Source organism: Podarcis raffonei, chromosome 9 (assembly GCF_027172205.1).
Source record: "Podarcis raffonei isolate rPodRaf1 chromosome 9, rPodRaf1.pri, whole genome shotgun sequence".
NCBI classification, from domain to species: domain Eukaryota; kingdom Metazoa; phylum Chordata; class Lepidosauria; order Squamata; family Lacertidae; genus Podarcis; species Podarcis raffonei.
Genome location: NC_070610.1, coordinates 79,749,351 through 79,761,479, shown reverse-complemented (window position 1 = coordinate 79,761,479; position 12,129 = coordinate 79,749,351). Strand labels below are relative to the sequence as shown.

The 12,129-nt window shown below is 50.1% G+C and overlaps 1 protein-coding gene and 1 long non-coding RNA gene across 4 annotated transcripts in view; one reads left to right on the top strand and one right to left on the bottom strand.

The window, feature by feature from the left end:
- Positions 1-12,129, bottom strand: part of LOC128420616 (uncharacterized) — a 393,346-nt gene that overhangs the window by 254,715 nt on the left and 126,502 nt on the right. The window lies entirely within an intron of this gene.
- EXOC6B (exocyst complex component 6B) overlaps positions 1-12,129 on the top strand; it is a 208,320-nt gene that overhangs the window by 162,275 nt on the left and 33,916 nt on the right. The window lies entirely within an intron of this gene.

Here is a 12,129-nt window from a genome sequence, read left to right as displayed (position 1 = left end):
GCTGCCTCCAGGCCCAAACTGTGCCGCTTCTGTTCCCGCTTCCGCCGGTGGCCAGAGGCTCCGCCCACTAGTGGGACCTCATTGTGGCAGCCTGGCCGATTGTGGTGGGCCATAGGGTGCCCCTGGGCTTTGGCAAGCGCAGATGCGGAGGAAAGAGGCCATTTTCCAGCAAAGTCATTTGTTACGGAGCGGGGGCGACACCCCGGTCTGTGGGGGGGGGGCGTGGGGGTGGTGGCGGGAGCCTCGCTTCTGTCATCTGTTGGCAGTGAAGATGGATGGTGGTAGAGGAGAAAGTCTGAATGAAGTGAGATGCAATGACTGATGCCCTTTTTTCATCAAAACAATCTTTGTCCATTAAAAGACACCCCGCTTTGTCTCAGCTGCCACGATGATGCAGTGCCGTTTGTTTCCGAGGCTGACATGGGCTTACATTCCCAGTGGCATTCTCTGGACCATGGGGTGTTTCTGTAGCCTCCATCGGCTCTGCTCTCTTCCCAACCCTCCCTCCTTCCCTCCCCACAATCCCCTTCCCTGCCAAGTCGGCTTTCAGCCTCTCTGCGCCCCGAGGGATCAGGCCATCCCACAGCACCTTCCATCCTGGGATGTGCCATGGTGCGGACTCATTTCCCCGTCGGAAGTTGCTGCTTTGCCTCGTTTGCAGACTCTCCACAAAGTGATCCCAAATGCTGTGGAAGAAAGAGAAGATCCCAGATTTGAGGCCGAACGTAAAAGCTGAGATTGCTCTGGTGACTTTGACCAGAAAGTTCTTCCTAATGTTTAGTCAGAATCTTCAAATGGCAAGGAAGGAGGTTATGACGATGTCAGGAAGTACTTTCTGACTCTAAAGGTGGTGGACTCTCCTTCCTTGGAGGTTTTCAAGCAGAGGCTGAATGGCCATCTGTAAAGAGATTCTTGAGCTGGGATTCCTGCATTCCAGCGGTTGGGACAAGAGGACCCTGGGAGCTGCCTTCCTGTTCTGTGATTCTGTGACTGCTCTGAGCTTGGACCATGAGCAGTGAGATGCTTCAAGGAAGGTTCTGAGCAGGGCACGAGAGACTCCTGTGATGTTCCACTGGGATCATAGTCAGCCCACTGTCTGGGAACAACGCAGTTCCATTCTCAGACTAAACCACCAGTGTTTCCAAGCGCTGCTCTGGTTTCGGTGTTCCGTTGTGCCAGAAGCAGCTTAGTCCTGCTGGTCACATGACCCGGAAAAACTGTTTGCGGACAAACGCCGGCTCCCTCGGCCTGTAAAGCGAGATGAGCACCGCAACCCCAGAGTCATCTGTGTCAGGGGTCCTTTACCTTTTACCCGTCTCTCTGTGTAACCCTTTTGGAAAACTGCTCACACATGGGCACCTGCAGTCAGGATTTCAATGGTTTGGTTCTCCGGACCCCTCCTCATGGCCTTGGTGTGCTTGCTCCTTCTCGTTGGCTCTGCAGCCAACCCTGTCTCACAGGTTGCTCAGGGGAGGTCCTCCCGTTCTATACAAACCACTCTCCTTGCTCTCCAAAGGTGCCCGGTCTGACCCAGCCACCTTTGAGCAACAGATGCCCTGCCTGCTGCCCCCTGCCCCAGGCACAGTGGCAAGGCAGCAGTCGCAAAAAGCCAAGTCGCAAAAAGCCAAGTTACAGGGAACAGGCAGAGGGCCTTCTTGGTAGTGGCACCCGCCCTGTGGAACACCCTCCCACCAGATGCCAAAGAGAACAACAACTTTTAGAAGACACCTGAAGGCAGCCCTGTTTAGGGAAGATTTTAATGTTTGATGCATTACTGTATTTTAATATTTTGTTGGAAGCTGCCCCACTTAAACCGTATTCACAGCGACATATTTCAAGTCCAGATGCTTTGGGCTGCTAGGAATGGGAGCCCACAACGTTTGGGAGGAAGGGCAGGGTATAAGTTCAGTTGACAATAACAGTGTTTTGAAAACCACTTAGAGATTTTGATGTCTTGCAGGTATTAAAGGTAAAGGTACCCTGCCCGTACGGGCCAGTCTTGACAGACTCTGGGGTTGTGCGCCCATCTCACTCTATAGGCCGGGGGCCAGTGCTGTCCGGGGACACTTCCGGGTCACCTGGCCAGCGTGACAAGCTGCATCTGGCGAGCCAGCGCAACACACGGAATGCCGCTTACCTTTCCACTGGTAAGCGGTTCCTATTTATCTACTTGCACCCAGGGGTGCTTTCGAACTGCTAGGTTGGCAGGCGCTGGGACCGAGCAGCGGGAGCGCACCCCGCCGCGAGGATTCGAACCGCCGACCTTTTGATCGGCAAGCCCTAGGCGCTGAGGCTTTTACCCACAGCGCCACCCGCATCCCCCTTGCAGGTATTAGAGCCCTGTTAAATATGGTTTTGCGGGGGGGGGGATGAAAAGTAGCAGGCCAGCCCCCTTCACCATTCCCCACAGGGGGCTTGCCAGCCCCTCTGTTGCCCCAAGGACACCCAGGGACGGGACAGGGTCTCTAGCGGTCGCTTTCGAGATGCTGTCTGCATTTATTCTGTACCATCTTTGTTCTGCAAAAGGGGCCTCAGCGAGGATGATGGCTGGAATATTTTGGCACAGCCAGGAAAGAAACTGCAGTTACATTTACTGGTGTGGCTGCGTTCGCCCAGGCTACGATTATTTAATACTCGAGTCAATTGCAGCCAGTTTTAAAAGAGTGTCAGATTCCAGCCTCTGAGTAAGTCAGCTGGATCCTGCGAGAGCTTCTGCTGCATCAAGGCGATTTAGCTTCAGAGCTGCAACTTGACTCTGAATTGCTCTTCATGTTTTTAGCATGCGAGCTGCGCTTTCCCCGCGGGGAGGGCGAGTCTTCAGCCCCGTTGCTTCTGCTCCGGAACATTTGCCCAGGTGCCGTTGGTTCCCTTCCCAGGCCTTCAGCCAGTAGGGGGTGCTGTGGGAGTATCAACCAGCAGCCCCCCTTTTTTGCAAGGAAGAGGGTATGCTACCTGCCGCTGGTCCAACTTGGCCTCGCAGCCAAAGGAGCTCAAGTTCCAGGTCTGAAAAATCACCCCCCCCCTACTTAATACCAAGTGCACGTCTTGAATTAAAACTGTCGGAGCTGTTGATTTGCTTATATTGAGGGGTGCGTGCAAAGTATTTGCACAATTGGATCCACAGCCATAGGAACATTTCAACACTTGGCAAATGGCTCAGCAGGCAACCCCAGGAAACCTGTATCTGTTTGCCGAGCTGATGACCCTTGGTGTGTGTGTATCTGTGTGTGTGTGTGTGTGTGAGAGAGAGAGAGAGAGAGAGAGAGAGAGAGAGAGAGGAGTGGCACAGGCAGGTGTCAAGTTTTCTCGTGTCCCAGGAAAGGAAACCAAGCAGCAGCAGCAGTAGCAAAGAAACCCAGTTAGCATCCTCCCTCAGCAGACCAGATGGCAATGGCCAAGAAGTGGACTTTTGTGTGTGTGTTCTATTTGGGGTCCCTCCACTTTGGAGAAGTGGTGGCTTTTGCCAATGGCTTGGCCATTTCCAAGAGGACTGATGAATGGACTTCTAATTAATTCAGATTTAATGGATATAGGGAGGACTTGCTTCCCAGGAGACATTTTGAATTGTTTTAACAACTGGAGCATACATAGAGAAGCCATTTCAAATCCAGTTCAGGCACAGACCTCCACTCAAAAGGCAGGTCCGCAGTGGGCTCTGAAGAGACTCTGATAATGGTGCCTGACTGATGTACGAGAGAAGAGCTGGAGGTCCAAGGGGCAGGAGGAGCCACCACACAAAAGACCCTGTTCCTGCATCCTCCTGTTGAGGTGGTAATTGCGGGAGGTCCTGCAGCAGATCATGTACAAACACTTGATTGATATATTCATGTATCCACCTAGATCCCATTTTTCCACCCCAAAGTGGGGTCTCTGAGCAACCAGCAAATTAAAACAAAACAAAAAAATCACTGAAAACAACAATAGAAGCTGAGGACACCATAATTTAATGGGAAAGAAGTTGGTGTTAATCTCTCTCTCTTTTCTGAAGCATAACACAAGGTAAATCCGGAGGAGGAATCTGGAATGGGGAACCTTGCACAGAATTGAGCCCCTGCCCCTAGCCATTGTTTCATGAGAGTAGTCCTCATGGTTCAGGAGTGGGGATGGGGTGGAGTCAGATGAGTCAGGTGGCCCTGCGGAAGTTCAGGATAAAATTGGGTCGCTGAACCCGGTGCTGAATATTACAGCCACTTTCATTTCTCCTCTTAACTAGAAAAAAACTAAATCTTGGAAGCTAGTTGCATTATGCGAAACGGATCCAGATGTGTTTAATTTACATGCAGTTATTCTGACTGCTGATTTGGATTTCCTTGGTTCAGAATTTGGTTTTTGTTTTTTTAAAAATGTATATCTTCTGGCTCAGAGCCTGCATATGGGCTTCATCACACCTCTTACTCTTGCAAGCACAACTGACTTGTGGAGAAGCGACCCAGCTGTGGCCTTGTGCCTCATCTTGAGCATTGGGGGGGGGCAGGAGCAGCATCAAAACAGGCAGACCCTGGAGCCGAAACCCAGGACCCCTCCCAGCCCTGGTGGTGCGAGCGAGAGAGTGCCAAGGGCTCCCTCATTAATGGGGCTGCTCTTGAGAATGCGCAGTCCCACATCCTGACAGGAGTTTGGGCGGCTGTGCCGCGCGATGCTCTTGGGTCAGAGCTGTAACCCGAGGAAGGTAAAAGGAGACCCGGCCGGCCAGCTCCTTCCCTGGCACTGCAGCCGGAGCCATGGTGAATTTTTCATCAGGTCCTATCAGGGCGAGGAGGTGGTGTCTGTTACCCAGGAAGGGGCGTGTGTCTCTCGAATGTGTCACCTGGCTCGGAGGGATGCCGCTGCCAGGGACGGAGGAGGAATCCTTTTGGAAAGATGTGCAAGAGGCCCAGGCTGTGGCCCATGAAATGTGTGTGTTTAGGGGCCCAAAGAAACGAAGAAGGGGTGTCATAGGATTGTGGAGCTGGAAGGCATCTTCTTCTGCCTGAATTCGAAAACACCACATTCCTCGCCTTCCATCTCCTTTTCCCCCCTTCATTTTTTTTTATTGATTTTCCAATTTTTTTAAAACAAACAAACATAAATCTCAACCGTATTTAAACCAAACTTAGTAACATTCTTAAGTGACTTCCTCGTATCCCCCTGGTTGAATTTCAGTGGATATCATTCTAACAGTTTTCCAAAACCAATATTCTTATAAAATTAACTTAATCACTTAACATCTTTCTTTCTTTCAAATTCAGCATTAAACATATTAATTCATCACATTACCTATTTCAATCCTAAGCCTATCTGTTTTTTGCAAGCATCTCCAATTAACTTAACTTAACATATTTAACTAAATAATCTTTAAATTTTGTCCTTTCTTCCTGATACTCCTCCTCCTTCTGGTCGCGGACTCTTCCGGTCAGATCAGCCAGCTCCGAAAAATCCACCATTTTCACCTGCCAGCCTCGCCTCGTTTCTCTTGACTTCCTCTTTCCTTTTCCTTCCTGGCTTTACTTCCTTACATCTTTGGTCCCACTTTCAGCCGTCCTTCGAAGCGTTGTGTTGAACTGTGGAGCCCCACGCCGAAGACAAGGCTCCCCCCGGGGTCTTTCTGGGACCCCCTAGGCCAGGGATTCCCAAAGTGGGCAGTGGGGTGACACACCTGGGTGTGGGGGCACCAGGAGCCAAGGGGATGGCAAACGTGGTGCTGGCAGTGTAACAGACTACCAGACTTTGAAAAGCTGCTGTCGCTGGATCAAGATTGTGAATTTTGTAGAATTAATTCAACTAAATAGTTTTAACTGGGTTTTGAATGTACGTACAGTTAGGGACGCGGGTGGCGCTGTGGGTAAAAGCCTCAGCGCCTAGGGCTTGCCGATCGAAAGGTCGGCGGTTCGAATCCCCGCAGCGGGGTGCGCTCCCGTTGCTCCGTCCCAGCGCCTGCCAACCTAGCAGTTCGAAAGCACCCCCGGGTGCAAGTAGATAAATAGGGACTGCTTACTGGCGGGAAGGTAAACGGCATTTCCGTGTGCTGCGCTGGCTCGCCAGATGCAGCTTTGTCACGCTGGCCACGTGACCCGGAAGTGTCTGCGGACAGCGCTGGCCCCCGGCCTCTTGAGTGAGATGGGCGCACAACCCCAGAGTCTGTCAAGACTGGCCCGTACGGGCAGGGGTACCTTTGCCTTTTTACAGTTAGAAAGAGCGAGGCTCCGTGATGGCAATTGCATCCGACAGCAGAGCACCCCCCTCACTGGGCAAGGCAGCTTCTTGGGGATTGTGTTTCTCCTGCATCTGATCGCCCCTGGATTTTACCTGAGTCAGCACATCAGACCTGATCACTCTTTACTCCAGGGGCGAGATCAGGGAGCTTAAGGTTTTGAGGGTGGCTTGGCAGGACCAGCCCAAGATGCTTTGCTGCCTGAGGCAAAGGACGGGATTTGCTCCCCCTTCCCCCCACCCCCAGTATCCCATGTGCATGGGCAGCCTGGCGGCTGAGCTCCCTCTGCTGCTGGTTCTGGGGCGCTGTGTCCGCCACCTCACCCGAGGGCAGCGAGGTCGCTGAGGGGACGCGAGGCAGGTTGCTCAGTTCACACAGGACTGTCCCCAAACGCCTGCTTCCGACAGATGCACACGGCCTCACTCTGTCTAACGGCAGGGCCGGCCCCATGGCTTAGGCTGTTTCCCAGGACCACAGTAGATGAGCCAGTGCAGCCAAGCTGCGTCTGCCCAGTTCACGTGCAACGCAGCAGTGGGTGGCCTGTTCTTTCCCCACTTATAATGATTTAGGAAGAAAAGAAAAAGAGTGCAAAAAGCAACGTCTACAAATTTGAGTAAGAAATAAAACAAGACCGGCAGCATTCATTATCTGATGAAATCTGGAACTTCCATGAATTGCAGCAGTTTATTCATTCATTTCTGCTAAATAAAGACATTTAAATAGCCAGGAAAAGGGAGATCTCCAGAATTTTTTTGTTTTGTAGAATTCATTAAATCCACTAGGAGGGAAAGCATAAAGTGTTAGGCACACCATCTCCCAGTACGCACGGAGCCTCACTCTTTTATTTTTAAGAAATCATTTTTATTTAGTTCTACACAGTGCTTTTTCCTGGGGGGGTGTGCAGGGGTACGCACACCCCTAAACATTTTGTGAATCTAAGTTTGGACTAACTGAGGGGAAGTATTTCAATAGGAGTGGGAAAATGAGAGTACCCCTAAATATTTTTTTAGAACCCCCCCCCCACTGATTTTACAAATACAAAGTTATAAAAATCCAAAAAATATAACTATATACAGTGGTACCTCGGGTTGCATACGCTTCAGGTTACAGATGCTTCAGGTTACAGACTCCACTAACCCAGAAATATTACTTCAGGTTAAGAACTTTGCTTCAGGATGAGAACAGAAATCGTGCTCCGGCAGCACAGCAGCAGCAGGAGGCCCCATTAGCTAAAGTGGTACCTCAGGTGAAGAACAGTTTCAGGTTAAAAATGGACCTCCAGAACAAATTAAGTTCTTAACCTGAGGTACCACTGTACAGAGATTCCTCCAACTGCACAGTCTTCTATACTCTTATATCAATCCATGTTGTCCGTGGTATTTGTTACACTACAAGTGAAATCAACATCCTGCCCATGTTTTCATCTGCTTGCAGAGGTCTCCTCACTCGTGGCATGCCTGCATCTCTGCCCATGTGCAGAGTGGAAGGGGAATACTGTGGTACCTCTAGTTACGAACTTAATTCATTCCGGAGGTCCGTTCTTAACCTGAAACTGTTCTTAACCAGAGGCGTGCTTTTGCTCTTGCTGCTGCTGTGCCGCTGGCACACGATTTCTGTTGTCATCCTGGGACAAAGTTCTCAACTCAAGGTAACTCTTCCAGGTTAGCGGAGTTTGTAACCTGAAGCGTTTGTAACCTGAGGCGTTTGTAACTCGAGGTACCACTGTACAGGGGAAAGCAACAAAGCCTGGTCAGCTTTGCCGTTATAGGATCCTGTCTGCGGCTGTGAAAAACCCAAAGCAACCCTGAGTGGAGCCCTAGCAATCAGCCCTAGCAAAGCAGCTGCTGCCCTCTCCCCTTTGGCCGGGTGGATGCAGGAGCTGAGCAGGGGATAGACGCTGCAGGAAGGGCAAGGACAGGGCAGCACACACATCTGATTTTTTGGAGTAGCTCAACTCACCCAATGTGCACTGTGTGCAGTTTCCATGCGTGAAAGTGGGGAGTTGCACACGAACGGCCCCTTTCCTCCCCCTCCCAAGCTCTCTGTGGCTTTGCAAGTGCGTTGCTGAGGGGAACGGCCCTGTCCCCATCTAACACCCCAGCAGCCGGCGGGTGGGCTCCCCGTTTCACTCAGTTGCTCTCTGCTTCTCTTGAAGGTCCTCCACTTGGGGCCACCGTGGGTGCTGGGGGCGGGGAGAAGCACACCCCTCCCTGCTGGGCTGCCATGGACACCTGCAGCCTCAGGACCAGCTGGGAGGGAGAGCAGCATTAGGAGGCAGCAGCTGAGATGGTCAAAGCAGCGTTGGAGTGGAGGCGGTGGGTTGAGTTGAGTCAGGCGCCTGCCACAGAGCAGATGGCAGTAAGTATCCAGACAAACCCCTGTGTTGCAAAGAGAACATCAGCAATGTCTAGTCAACACGATGACCATATACGTACGTAATAGACAATCTTTATAGAATTCCTTCAAACAGTAACAAGCTCAAAATGAAATCTCCAGTCTCAAAGTCTCTGAAAATCTTTAAATGAAGCGAGGTACCAAACTTTGTACGATGAAAGACAAGCTGTGAAGCTTTGTGTATTCAGCAAATACGATGTCCCAGCACTGAACAGTAATTCCGGATATTGACAACTGTTGCGTAGACTTCTTTGTCAGCGTGGCGGGAGGATATAGAATTGCTTCATCAACTGAAAATAAAAGTTTACAGACGATGACCTGCATGACAAGTTTGGTACCTCGCTTCATTTAAAGATTTTCGTGTTGCCTAAACAGTGTTGACAGAGCAGGTGGCGGCAGAGAGAGGGACAACTGAGGAACCAGCAGGATGAGCCTGAAGTGACACCCCGAGACCAAAGACAGAGGAGTTTTTCTGGAGGTGGGATGCTGCTGCTGCCTTGTAACCCTCCCTGGGCCCTGCTGGTGAAGGGCAGGTCGGAGTTTAACAACATTTGAGGTGCTGATGATGATGATGATGGAGATAACCCTCAAGTCCTCGCAGTTGCATCAGGGATGAGGACCTCCCTTCAAGCCCCTTGCTCAACTTTTGATTTTGTCAGCTTGTGTCTCTGTGATATCATTTTAACATGAAAGGTGATGGGCTGCTTGTTCCCTGCTGTTAGGCTGGCGTGCTCTTTCTCTTTCCTCCAAACCCTTTTCCTGCCCTTCGTGCTTGACTCATTCGTTCATTCATTCATTCATTCATTCAGTATGCCACCCTTCAGCTACAGGTCTCAGGGCAGTTTCAAAACACAAAATGCATAATAAAATGAGATAATAACCCCTTCCCCACACCCCATCCCACAAACCCATTTAAAAGGGTATAGGATTGCTCCCAACCTTGTCTTGGAAGCGGAGTTTAATTTTTCAACTTCCAAATTCCAAACTAAAAAGTGCTAAAAAGTTGTAACATGACTTGACTTGGCAAATCAAAAGATACTTTGGTCAAATTAATATAATTTAGTTTTGATTGTAAGTAAAATGTGTGTAAAATTGCATTGAAATCGTTTAAAAGGATTGCCAATGACTTGCATATATTATATATGGTTATTCTTATTTATTTAGCATTACCTGACATTTTCAGAAGGTAAAATTAACATTCCTTGGTTTTCTGAAAGCAGTTCATGTGCCTCTCCATCAAACGTAGATGTACCAAGCTAAATGTTGTCCAATCACAAAAAAGCAGATTTTGATTCCCCACACCAAAAACATATTTTAAGCCCCTCACTGAAGATATATGTGAAAATTAAGTTTTGCTCCCTAAAATGGTGTGTCCTCTTGGCCATGGTCTTGCATGTTGGTGCTCTATATCGGATGGGGGGGTATTGGCTGCCATTACTTCATTCTCTGAGCCAAATCCTCAGAGGAAGATTGACATAGTGCTTGAGGACCAGACCATGGGCGCCCAGAGTGGCTGGGGAAGCCTAGCCAGATGGGCGGGGTATAAATAAATAAATAAATTATTATTATTATTATTATTACTACTACTACTACTACTACTACTACTACATGTTCTGAAAAATGGTGCCGTTCAACTGAGTTGCAAAGAAGGCTACCTATGCAAAGCGTGTGGATATTCGAAGGGTCTCCAGCAAACCCTCTCACCAGCTTTCTCCTGGATCTGACATTTATTTATTTATTCATTTGCCGGATGCCTCAGCTGCTCAGCTGACTCGTGGCATAATGCAATTTTTCCATTCCTTGGTCCACACTGTGCGTGGGCGCCCACATGCATAAATCCAGGCGGGCAAAAGCCACTGCCTGCATGCGCTGCCTTTGAGCTTCCAAAGGTCTCTGGCTTGCCGCAGTGGGGGTGCCAGATGTTGGCTTCGAAGGTGGGCTCTCGGGCCTGATCCTGACCAAGCAGCTCTTTTGCCCTCGCCATAAGAGCCGCTTTGAATTCACCTTGTGCTGATCTCCACTGCAAGGTGCACCTGGGTCTACTTGTCGCGGGCAAACATGCGCCCACCCTCTGCCCACGCCCACCCAGCGACAAGGTGCCCACTTGGTGTCCTTTGCCATTCTTCCGGTTTAGCATAGGAGTGCTGAGCACCAGGTCACAGAAAGCCACGCTCTGGAGACGCCTTGGGCTGAGTTTATGCTGCCATGAATTCCTCCTTGTAAGGGCAGCCTGATAAGGCGGGTTTTACGTGAGAATCAGCAGCATGTAAATTTCCAGAGGCCGGCATGCGCTGGGGTGGCTCCTTCCGCAGGCAGCTTTGGAGAGAGCCATTTGTCAGGTGGGTGCTTTGCAGTTCCAGGGAAACGTCTCTGCTCACCTTAAAAGCTCCTGTGTGTTTTATGGGAGGTTCGCTGTTTAAGGCTGTGATTTAGTTCTGGGCAACCTTTGTTTTTTTAACATGAATTGTTACTTTGAACTCTGCTTGGCCTTTCAGTTTTGCTGACAGAAATTTACTCCGCAGATGTAAAAAAAATTAAGTAGGTAAGGTCACTGGGAGTTGAAGCAAGCCGCTTGTGTGTGTGTTTGAGAATGAAGTTATAATTAACCCACTGGTAGTGGAAGTGTTAGCCTGAACCCTGCCTGGTCCCTTGGCACTCTGGCTGAACCTTCCTTTCCTGAGCGTGGCATGACCCCAAACAGGTGGAAATCAGAGGCTGAAATCTGGGACCAATTTCACACGGAGAAAGGAGCTTACTGGCCGCTTAGAGCAGATTAGCTCTCCGTGCCAGCGAGGAGAGGAATTTAATTGAGCAGTGCTAATCGGCAAATACAAAGTGGCCTTTGGCTCGTGCCATCCAGCGATACGAGGCACAGCAATTTGTTAAAAGCCGCAGAGAAAATTACTCCCCTTGACCAGTTGCGGAATTGATTTCCGACGTCGGCACCGCTGGGGGGGGGGGAGAGGAGGAGAGGGGAGGTTCTTGCGGTGGCCCAATAAGATTATGGAGAGCTGAAAATAGCACTTAATCTCCCTGTGGTTTGGATGCAGCTGTAATTACTCCACGAGGGCTGCGAGGTGTTGCCTGAACTCCACACTTCCTGCAGACGTGCGGGTTGAACTTTGCTGAATCTCGGTGAAATCCCACTTGGTGGAAGTCAGCGAGGCGACAGCTGAGAAATGGGTTTCAGGGGCATCTTGGGTGGGGTTCGGGGTGCAACACTCTACCCCCACTAAAAAGCGACTCTCTCTTTTTTGGCTTTTTTAAAAAAACGCCTCCTTGTAAAAGGTTAGGGAAACGTTCACGAGGGGGGAGCAGGAGCCAGAGTAACTGGGCCAATACTTTCTCAACCCAGACGTATCGCCAGCTAGTCTTTTGGGAGGCGGACCCAAAGGCCCTGCCCATCGGGAGCAAAGGAACATGGAAATGTCAGGTGCTCCACCTTCTACCGAGTCAGACCCCTGTTCCATTTAACTCAGTATTGCCTACACTGACTGGCAGCAGCGGTTGTTCAGGTTAGCCCTGCTGGGAATCAAACTTGGGAC